This window comes from Lagenorhynchus albirostris, chromosome 17, assembly GCF_949774975.1.
Source record: "Lagenorhynchus albirostris chromosome 17, mLagAlb1.1, whole genome shotgun sequence".
In the NCBI taxonomy this organism is placed as follows: domain Eukaryota; kingdom Metazoa; phylum Chordata; class Mammalia; order Artiodactyla; family Delphinidae; genus Lagenorhynchus; species Lagenorhynchus albirostris.
In genome coordinates, this window is record NC_083111.1 from 76,712,473 (window position 1) to 76,724,549 (window position 12,077).

Sequence of the window (12,077 nt, forward strand, 5' to 3'; positions counted from 1 at the left end):
AGAATTTATCCTCTGTGTCTGTGAATATAATTTCTAGGAGGGGGAGGAATTTGGTATTAATAACAACAACAACTTAACCTAGAAGAGAAAGAAAACCATGCCTTTTTGAGTAAGAGGTGGGAGTGAAAGCTTGAATCTGAGCTCAGTTCTATTCACTGATGGGAATAATTGTAGTTCTTATTTCATTGAGCTGCTGTAGGAATAGCATTAAAGAATATTTACAGTATATATTTACAGTATTATCACAGTTAGCTGTGCCACAAGCTATACTATTTCATTCTTATATAATTTCTTTCTTATATAATTTTAAAATGTTTTCCTACAGTCATTGTTCTTTTTTTGTTTGTTTTCTTCATTTTTTTAAAAACATAATGATCAGTAATCTTGCTCAAATTCTGTGACTGAACTTTCACACTCTTCTCACTAGTTGTTTGCATGATGTCGTCTAAAAGTATCCACTTATTCCTCGGAGCTACCCCTGTGGACCCCTCTGACCTGTTCTCAAGCTGCGGTACACTGCCATCCTGGGACATTTCCCACCACTATCCTGAAATTCTTTCTCAACTTATGTTTGATCCCTGTTCTTTATATTTCGTGATTTCTCTTTCTTAGTTTCTTCACCCATCTTGGTGCAATGTATACCCTCAAAATGATTGCAGTTGTGTGATAAGTTAGTCCTGGTAACTTACATGTCTTCTCTCAATTTTCCACCTGATTAATATTTCGGATGACCATATAGTTTTATACTGGGTATAAGTTTTCTTCTGAGTTTTTTAGACATTACTTAAATGATTTCCATCTTCTAGTGTTGCTGCTGAGAAGGCCGATGCCATTTTGACACTCACTCTTTCATGTTAAACTTGATTTTTAACTCCTCTCTGGAAAAGTTTATTTACTTTCCTAAAATGACCTTTTTTTGGTAGTGCTCCATTCTTGCCTTATGTTCTGTATGTCTTTCTAATTATTTCAAGCATGTTAATTTATTAACTCATATTTATTTTTTGTGATTTCAAATTCCAAGGTGCTAATTATCCTGTTTATTGAATTTCTGTATCTTTTAGCATTTTAGAGATACTGTGTCTTAAAATTGTTTGCAATTATAATTATGTACTAGTTTTCAGCAGAAGCTATTTTATATGTAAGTGTTCTTCGGGCCCTCCTTTGTTAACAGGTTCTTTGAAAACAAGGCCATCCTTTGTTTTTTCAAATCTCTCAGGGCTTTCAAAGTTACTAGATCAGTTTTCGTTTCTGGATGTGGTGTCATCACACCTTACTTAGTGTAGTCGAAGTGTATTTAAAGCACTACCTGTTTGTGGTGCAGGACTGATGCTGTGACTGACTTCTTGTTGGCACTATTTTATCTAAAACTCTGGACTCCTTTCCTCCTGTAGGCATTAAAATCCCAAAGCCCCATCCCTGAGGCCTGTATCTTTAAAAATTTCCATGGATTGCTGCAGTATCATCGCTTGTTTATTGATATCTTTTATATCATACTTAATTCCTGGCATCTAGAACTTCTTTCTTTTGAATTCAGTCATGTGGTTTTTTGTTGTTGTTGTTTTTGCTGTGTCTGTTTACAGCCATTTCTATTTTTAGTGTTTATAATTGTTAGTAGTCTTTTTCATCAAATCAGTGTGTCATATTACTTGAGGTTAGATCTGTTCTTCAAGACCATGCTTGAATTTCTTAAATTCCACAGAAGCTTTTGTGTCACTTTAGAATTCTCACTAGAATTTCTCTGAAATGCCCCATACCCTTATGTCCCATGCAACCACAATCGGATTACATATTGTTTCTAAGAGTAATTGTATATAATCACTTTTTTTTCTGCTGCAGACATTGTAAACTGCTTAAAAAAAAAAAAAAAAGCATATGCCTTAGTTTAAGTCCAGTGTGACAGTGGGTGAGGAGACTTCATTTACTGATCAACGAAGCCTAAAAACACCGAAAAAACAAAATATATAAAATTCTAAAGTAAAAATCAAGTCTTACATCTATAGCTCATTCCAGCATATGAAATACATTCATCTTCACAATGAACCTTTGCGGCACATGTCATCATTTGACTTTGGCTATTAAGCAACTAAGACCCAGGGTGGTATAGGTCTGAGGTCATACAGTTAAAACACAGCAGAGATAGGGATCAAGTTCATTTCTTCTGCTCAGTATCCCTGCTACGATTTCACATTTCCTATGCTGTTTCCTTGCTTGTAAACTGGGGCTATTGTGAAAATCAAAGGAAGCAATATATGCATGGTTGCTTTGATAACTGGGGAGTACTATATAGCTATGAAAACTGATGATGGCAATAATGCACAATAGCAAAACTTCATCTTGACAGAAGGAAACCAAGTCTTTTATAACTTGTTTATAAACATTGTCTTACCTTGGTTAATTACCATAGTGACTGTTTTGACCAGGCTACTATGAAGGGATGTTTATGGATGGTCCAAGCACTCAGAAGAACAGTATCAAAGATAACCTCTCCTTATTTATCAAAAAGGAACAACAACAAAAAAAATGACATCATCTCTTTGGTCTTTTGTTCCCCTGGTCTGGAGCATGTCTTCTTCTGTCAGTCTTGATCCCTGTGGGATTTAATAGCTTTTCTCTTCTGGGCTCTCTGCTGCCTTTGTTATGATTCTTTCCTTAGCTATAGGTCTCTGCTGTGACAATGATGAGTGAATTGAGGTTATTAGCCAGCTCATTCCAGGCAGAAATATCTGTGGCACACTTGCCTGGGATAGCTATATAAGCCCTTTCTTAAGCATTAGAAAACCAGAAAACCATCTCAAACTGAAGTGCAATTAGCGCCAATATACTTCAAAGCAAGTGTATTTACATGTAGCCTAATTAAAGAAATCTTTAAAGAATTCAACAGTACAGATGACACACTGAGGAAAAATGTGTAATAGGGTATATCTCTCTTTTTTTCTCAATGCAAAATTGTACAATAAACACATCTTCATTTATAGAACTATCTCAAGTTGTTATGGCAACTGGAATTTGGGGTCAAGCAGAGAATGTATTGTTACCATTGTTCCCTGAGCCTGGAGAAATAGAGTTTTAACATCTGATATGGGTTTTGAACATCACTGAAAAAGAGAAAGCTTACTTTTAGTGTCCTGGATTCCATTCCTAAATACTCTCTTCTCTGACAAACTTTACCGTACCTTAAAGCTTCAACCTCTTCCCCAACTTTGCTCTGCAAAAAAGATCCACTATCAAATGATTTTTACTTACTTTGCTTGATTTGAAGTCATGTTTGCTATTTCCAGGAAACATTCATTTACTTACTTAGGTAATCTTGGAGAGATTGAATCACCAATTTAATGATCTTGGAGATATTTCAGATAGTTTCCACATCTATAAAATAGGTCTGATAAAATGTGATCCGTTGGAAGACTAACATAATAAAAAATTCATGATGCAAGGGAAGAATTTTGAAAAACAGCAAACTACTATAAAGATGCAGGGGACTTCCCTGGCCGTCCAGTTGTTAAGACTTCACCTTCCAGTGCAGTGGGTGTGGGTTCGATCCCTGGTCGGGGAGCTAAGATCCCACATGCCTCGGGGCCAAAAAACCAAAACATAAAACAGAAGCAATATTGTAACAAATTCAATAAAGACTTTAAAAATGGTCCACATCAAAAAAATCTTTAAAAAAAAAAAGATGCATTCTCATGTGCAATTTTTTAAATCTTTAATCATTCAGAAGATATACTGATAAATGATGTGTTTAAGATGTGCAAAGATAAACTAAGAGTACAAAATAAAATAAGATTCAGTGTTTGACTTCAAGAGCTCAGGGTCTGGCCAACAGAAATTGGTTGGTTATCAAAGTGTGTGCAGAGCACTATGACAGTTCTCAGAGGAGAATACCTCTGATAAAGAAGAGGTATCTACTTCCTCTTTTAAACCTGCTCCCCTTGTCTTGGCCTCCACTCTGGCTCTAGCTGTGCTGTGGCTGTGACACACAGCTCCACGCTGGGTTGGCTCACTTCTCACAGAAAGCATCTTACTTCAAGCCCACAATGTGTTTTTCCACCTTTCTGCGCCAGATGTCTCTGAAACCATAGCTTGGGAAGCAGGCAGAATCCTACTCAGCTACACAGGAACAGCCAGAAGTGCAGGGGAGTTCCCACACCCTGCGGCAGCCCCCAAACAAAGGGAGTCAGGAGGAGATAGATACATTGTCTTTCCCTGTTGGACAGAGCACCTCATTTCTTCTTGGGATCTATTCTCAAATAAACTACACCTAGGAATAAATTGACTCAGACCTGAAAAGCAGATCCCCAAGGGGAATACTGCACCACCTTCTGGATCAAACACAATAAGGATCTTATAGTTTCAACAGGTAGGGTAGTGATAACCTCATTTGCACATATTAGCATCACAATTACTGAGACTCTCATTTGTGGCAGAATTAAGATGTGCTTCTAGTGGGAGGGAGAAGAATTGGCTTATGTGGTGGCTCTACCCTTTGATCTCCTTAAGGCAATAATAATAATTAGGCTTTGAGGTTGTCCATCCTGGGTGAGCTGCTTTTGGAAGCTGTGTAAAAAGAAAATGACAGATTCAGGTAAGGCCAGTGTCTTCTTTGTGCACGCTGTAAAATCACAGGGTCTGTTAGGTACCATTTAAAGATCATTTTCATATGAAGAGATTCTTATCTCCTGCAGTCACAGACAAAGCGTGATTAAATAAAGCATGTTTAATAATGATGGAATGATTTTTGAAAGGCTTCGCTAAACATCAGCCTGAGAATGACCTCTGGTGTAGGTGGTATCTGTCCTACAGGATGGAGTATATACAGTAAACCAATAGCTGATACAGACAGTGCTGTCTGCCTAACAGATGAAATAGATTGGTGGGGTACCAAAAGGGCCAGAAGAGCCATAACCTTCCCTTTCCATACTTGCAGTGATCAGCTGAAGTCTGGTAGTCTTCCCCACAATCTTAGGCTCTGTTGGTTTATAAACTCTTATTCCTAGGGGGTAAGTTTCCCCCAGGGGGGGACACAACAAACGTTCCCTAAATTTGTAGCTACACAGTAGTGTCAGGTCGTTTTAGGCTCCTCATACCTGTGAAACAATATGATAAAGAAAGTATTACACTGAAATAGGTAATTGAAAATAATTGCTATGAGGAGTGAAGGGTGCTGCTACTCATTGATGACATAGAGGGGTATGTCTGTAGCCAAGAGGTGTTCTTTGTAGACAGTGGTGAATGAACAGTGCTGCAGTTGTGACCAGCAAGAGCAAGGCAACCAAGGGTTAGATTCCTCAGGTCACCCATCAGGCAGATATAGCCCAGAGAAGCTGAAGTTCTGGCCAAAGGCGAAGGAAATGCAAAGTGGTTTGCAATAGGGAGATAGTAAGTTTAATTACAATCTTTATCAGTGGAGACTGTAGCCTATTTCATTATCCTGCCGTATTAAGTCAATTTTACGGATTTGCTGCTGTCCCCACTTGATGACTCAGTGATATACTAGACTTAAAACTGGGCACACGTGAGTAAAGTGAGGTCGGACTCCATTAGATACCTCTCTTATCACCCCCTGACAGGCTCATTTTGGCCTCCCGATTCTTCCTGAAATGGCTGCAGCAAGTGGTTCTGTACAGGCTTCGAATCACATTGCACTCACATTGTTGAACCCGGAGTCCACGCTTCACATCCGTTGTTTACTTCCTGGGTCTTCTCCGCCATCACAGCATCGGGCGCTAGTGCTGATACACTTGGCATGCAGGCATATGTAGCCAAAAAGTACAGAGAAGTTAATGGCCCCCAAAGCAACACTCACCAGTGGCTCACAGGAGACAATAAATAAATGTCTTTCCCTGTCATTTCCTGGGCAGACAATTTGAGGCAAAAATCCCATATGTTACTCAGAAGATATTGCTCAGAACAAGCCTCTTCTATATTAGCTCTGACCATCTCTTTAGCATATTCCTACGTTGTCTTTTTCACCTTGTCTTAGTCAGTGGACTCCTACTTCCCGGGATCATCTCCCAAATAAATGTCCAAGTTTTTGAGTAGAAATGGGGAGTGGAAAAGGCAGTTGGGCATCATGTTTATATGCAAACATAGGAATGAAGTAGATTATCTACTATTAAAAAAAAAAAAGTCAGTAGCGGAGAAACTCAAATCACACATTATAGAGCCAATTCCTCACATATGTTTAAGGAAGGAATCACTGAAGTTCTTTTCAATGTATGCATTAAATTAGTTTTTCATTACCCCAGAAGGCACTGTGCCCATGAGAGGGTTCAGCAGGCTTTAGATGGATGTCACCAAATTGAATTTGTGTAAGGGCCAGATAGGTAATACAAAAGGTTGTTTTTCTCTATGTGGAGAGTCTAATAAACTGAAGGTCACATGTCTTTCTAAAGTGGGCAGCAGTTATTCAGCTCAAGATGACGGCTGTCCCATGAGAAAACAGACCAATAATTCAGATCTGTAAAGTTCTTTTCTTATGTTATTTACATTTCTTAAAAAGATTGGATGTGGAAATTCAAGGATATTTATAGCATATGAGTCTCTCTATTTGTTTTATCTTTTATTGAAATATAGTTGATGTATAATATTAGTTTCAGGTGTACTACATAGTGATATTTGCATACATTATGAAATAATCACCACAATAAGTCTAGTAACCATCTGTTCCCTTTAAAGTTATTACAATAATATTGACCATGTTCCCTGTGCTGAATATTACATCCCATGGCTTATTTATTTTATAACTGAAGGTTTGTATCTCTTAATCCCCTCCACTCATCCCCACATCCCTGTGCCCTCTGGCAACAACTGTATCTATGAGTTTGTTTTTGTTTTGTTTGTTTTAGATTTCACATAAAAGTGAGATCATACAGTACCTGTCTTACTGTCTAACTTATTTAAGTTAGCATAATACCCTGTAGGTCCATCCATGTTGTCACATATGGCAAGATTTCATTTTTTTAATGGCTGAGTAATATTCTCTGGTATACAGAAACCATATCTTCTAGCTATCAAAGGACACTTAGGTTGCTTCCATATCTTCACTGTTGTAAATAATCCTACAGTGAACATTGTGCGCACCTATCTTTTTGAATTAGTGTTTTTGTTTTCTGTAGATAAATACCCAGATATGAATTTGCTGAATCATATGACAGTTCTATTTTTAATTTTTTGAGGAAACACAATACTGTTTTCAATAGTGGCTGCACCAATTTACAATCACACCAACAGTACACAAGAGTTCTCTTTTCTACACATACTCACCAACATTGTTATTTGTTGTCTTTTGTGATAGTCATTCTGACAGTTGTGAGGTGGTATCTCATTCTGGTTTGGATTTGGATTTTCATTTCCCTGATGATTAGTGACGTTGAGCATCTCTTCTTGTATCTGTTGGCCATCTGTGTGTCTTCTTTGCTCTCTATTCTGTTCCATTGATCTGTGTGGCTGTTTTTGCTCCAGTACCATACTATTTTGATTAATGTATCTGTGCAGTATAGTTTGAAATCAAGGAGTGTGATACTTCCAGATTTGTTCATCTTTCACAAGATTGTTTTGGGTATTAGGGGTCTTCTGTGTTTCTGTACAAATTTTAAAATGATTTTTTCTAGTTCTATGAAAAATACCATTGGTGTTTTGATAGGGATTGCATTAAATCTGTAGACTCCCTTGGGTGGTATGGCCATTCAAACAATGTTAATACTTCCTGTCCATAAGCATGGTATATCTTTCAATTTGTTCGTGTCATCTTCAATTTCTTTCATCGGTGTCATATAGTTTTCAGAGTACAAATATTTTATCTCTTTGGTTATATTTATTTCTAGGTATTTTATTCTTTTTGATGTAATTATAAATGGGATTGCTTTCTTAATTTCTCTTTCTGATAGTTTGTTATTAGTGTATAGAAATGCAGCCAGTATCTGTGTAGATTTTGTATCCTGAAACTTTACTAAATTTATTTATAAGATCTAATAGTTTCTTTGTAGCATCTTTAAGATTTTCTATATACAGTAAGTCCCCTACATATGAATGAGTTCCAAGGGTGCATTTGTAAGTCCCATTTGTTCCTAAGTCCAACAATCTTAGCCTAGGCACCCAACTGACACAATCGGCTATATAGTACTGTATGTAAGAGGTTTATAATACTTTTCACACAAATAATACATAAACACAAAATAAAGAAAACATTTTTAATCTTACAGTACAAGTACCTTGAAAAGCACAGTAGTACAGTACAGCAGCTGGCATATGGAGCTGGCATCGAGTGAACAGGTGAGAAGAGTTACTGACTGGAGGAGGGAGAGGAGGTAGGAGCTGGTAGAAGTGAAGGGATCGTCAGCAATAGGAGACAGAGGGCAAGCTGCAATTTCACTCACACCTGACGTTGATGGACTACACTTTCGCATCTTTGAAAGTTCAAAACGTCAACGTTCGTATTTAGTTGACTTACTGTATAGTATGTGGTCATCTGCAAATAGTGGCACTTTTATGTCTTCCTTTCCAGTTTGGATTCATTTTATTTTATTTCATTTCATTTTATTTTATTTTAGTCTGGTTGCTGTAGCTAGGACTTGCAACACTATGTTGAATAAAAGTGGTGAGAGTGGTCATCCTTGTCGTGTTCCTGATCTTAGAGGAAATATTTTCAGCTTTTCATCACTGAGAATGATGTTGGCTGTGGATCTGTCATATATGGCCTTTATTATGTTGAACTATATTTCCTCTATACCACTTTTAGAGGTATGAGAGTTTTTATCTTAGATGGATGTTGAATTTTGTTGAAAGGTTTTTTGCATCTATTGTGATGATCATATGATTTCTATTCTTTGATTTGTTAATGTGGTGTATCACATTGATTGATATCGAACCATCCTTCCATCTCTGGGATAAATAGATCTGAAGTGAGTCTTTTGTAGGCAGCATATGTATGGCTCTTGTTTTTGTTTTTTTGCTTTAAATTTTTTTTTTTTTTTTTTTTTTTTTGGCGGTACGCAGGCCTCTCACTGTTGTGGCCCCTCCCATTGCGGAGCACAGGCTCTGGACGTGCAGGCTCAGCGGCCATGGCTCATGGACCTAGCCGCTCTGCGGCATGTGGGATCTTCCCGGACCGGGGCACGAACCCGTGTCCCCTGCATCGGCAGGCGGACTCTCAACCACTGCGCCACCAGGGAAGCCCTGATTTAAATTTTTTATTTATTTATTTTATATTTATTCAGCCACTCTGTCTTTTGATTTAACATTTAGTACATTTATATTTAAAGTAATTATTGACAGGTATGTACTTATTGCCATTTTGTTATGTTGATGATTTCTTAAGTTTGAACACATTTTAACCACCCTACATTCTACTCCCCCTTATAATTTACAACTTTCTGTTTTGTGTATCCCCTAACTACTCATTGTGGATACAGGTAATTTTACTACTATTGTCTTTTAATCTTCCTACTAGCTTTATAAGTAGTTGATCTACTACCTTTACTGTATTTTATCTTTACCGGTGAGATTTTTCCTTTCATAGTTTTTATATTTCTTGTTGTGGCTTTTTCTTAGAGAAGTCCCTTTAACCCTTCTTTAAAAGCTGATTTAGTGGCACTGAACTCTTCTACCTTTTAATTACCTTATAATTAGCCAAAAAACTCTTTATGTCTTCTTAAATTCAGAATGATAACCTTGTGAGATAGAGTAGGTTTTTCCCTTTCATCACTTCAGGTATATTGTTCCACTCCCCTCTGGCCTTAAAAGTTCCTGCTGAAAAGTCAGCTTATAATCTTATGGGAATTCCCTTATACATAACTAGTTGCTTTTCTCTTGCTTCCTTTAAGATTCTTTCTTTATCTTTAATTTGATCATTTAAATTATATGCGTTTTGGTGTGTTTTTCTTTGGGCTCATCTTGTTTGGAACTCTGTGTGCTTCCTGCACCTGGATGTCTGTTTCCTTCCACAGGTTAGGGAAGTTTTCAGCTATTATTTCTTCAAATAAGTTGTTTGCTTTTCTCTCTCTCTCTTCCTTCTGGATCCCTGTACTGCAATGCTAGTCCCTTTATGTTGGCCCAGAGGTTTCTAAACTACCCTCCTTTTTAAAAGTCCTACTTTTCTTTTCACCTTGGGTAATCAGGTCTATTCTGTCTTCCAGATTGTTGATTTATTCCTCTGTATCATCTAATCTGCCATTTATTCCTTCTTGTGTATTTTTTATTTAAGTAATTGTATTGTTTTGTTTCATTCTTTTTTACATTTTCTAACACTTTTTTGAGATTCTCACTGTGCTCATCCATTCTTCTCCCAAGTTTGTTGAGCATCTTTATGATCATTATCTTGAACTGTTTCTCCAGTGGATTGTTTATCTCCACTTTGTTTAGTTCTTTTTCGAGACTGTGTCCTGTTTCTTTAAATGGAACAGTTATTTCTCTGTCTTCTCATTTTGCCCAATTCTCTGTGTTTATTTCTACGTTTTAGGTATGGCAGTAACATTTCCCAGTCTTAGAAAACATTTCCCAGACTCATGTAAGAGAGGTCCTGTGAGGCCTAGAAGCGTGCTCCACTGTGGTCACCAGAACTATATGCTCTAGGAGTGCCCCTTATGTGGTCCGCATGTGCCCTTCTGTTGTGTTGGGGCTGACTACTGTGTGTGCACTGGTAGGTGGGGCTGGCCTCGCCTTGGTTGGCTGCCTCGTGTGGTGGGTGTGAGCCCACTGGTGGGTGGGCCTGGGTCCTTGTGTGGCTATCTGTGTGGCCCAGAGGGTCTTGGGCTGGTGTTGGTCCCCTGGTGGATGGGGCCATTTCCTCAACACTAACAGTCTATAAGAGAGGATTCCAAAATGGCACTGACCAGTGCCAATGTTATTGCTGTAGAACAAACTCCCAATATAACCAACCAAAATGTTGGTTATAATATTTTCCTATGAGGTAGTGTTTGAGAGGAAATTGTTTTATTTGTTACAAGTGCAAAAGTAATGATAAAAAAGTATCATATTATATGTTTGCATCAAGTATCAGACGTATCAGGAGAGACAAACTAAGAATCTCTGCATTATATATTGTCTGCCTTTTAATTATGGCAATATTCAATAGGTCAGAAAAGTAATATTTCACCTGAGGGTTCTGCATCAGGGATATTTAGTGAGATGTCATACTTACAAAGACAAATAATTCAATGGAGTTTGCAGTCTTATTAAATTGCTATCAGTTTAGAGAATAAATTTAATTAGCAGAGTGAATTAACTTCAAAAACTTAACCTGTTGTCCTCGAGCTTTTCTTTAGCTTTAATATGTAGAGTCCTCTTTGCATACAGTGCTGTGAATTGAGACACATTAACCAGACCTTCATTAAATTCTACATACTTAAGTTATGTTTTGCTGTTGTTGTTTTGGTTTCAGTTGTTTAAACATGGGGACCCTTCTAGTAAATTTATTTATGGAATAATTTTATTTGGTTCAAAATAAGTGTATGGTTCTACGTTACCAAAATTAACATGATGTTGAGTTAATTAACTGTTTACTTGATGATAAAAAGTAATGAGTAACATCTTCTTGGGAATTATTCCAAATTTCAACTTCACGGTTTTACTGTAATAATACATTGGTATCTTAAAACATCAGAAGAAATTAAAATGACTTTTTCTTTTAAATCTGTGGATGTGCTGTCAATGATCAAGGTAAACATGATATGATCCTTTTCTCTCACTCTCAAATATCTGATGAGACCGTTTCCCTTATTCTACCTGAACCAATCTTGTTTTGCCTTTGTTCATCTTCTGCTTTGGTCGGAGTTCTCATCTCCGGTATTCATTTAGTCGTTCAACGTCAGCAGCCAAAACATCTTTTAGCTCCACTAAATTCTACTCATGTGTTCAGTGCTAGAGAATCAAAACTGAATACGGAGGTTCATTGTCATAGAACACCTTAGTTGATGAAACAAATATAAAATTAAAATTTGTATTAAAGTCCTCACTTAATACATAAGTAAATGATATTGTCAGAGTGCTAAACGTTGCTTGAAGATGGGGCTAAGCTTTCTCAAGAACTCTGGTGTTGCATATGGAAGGGGATTATTGTGTCCATTAAATGAATGGGGGAA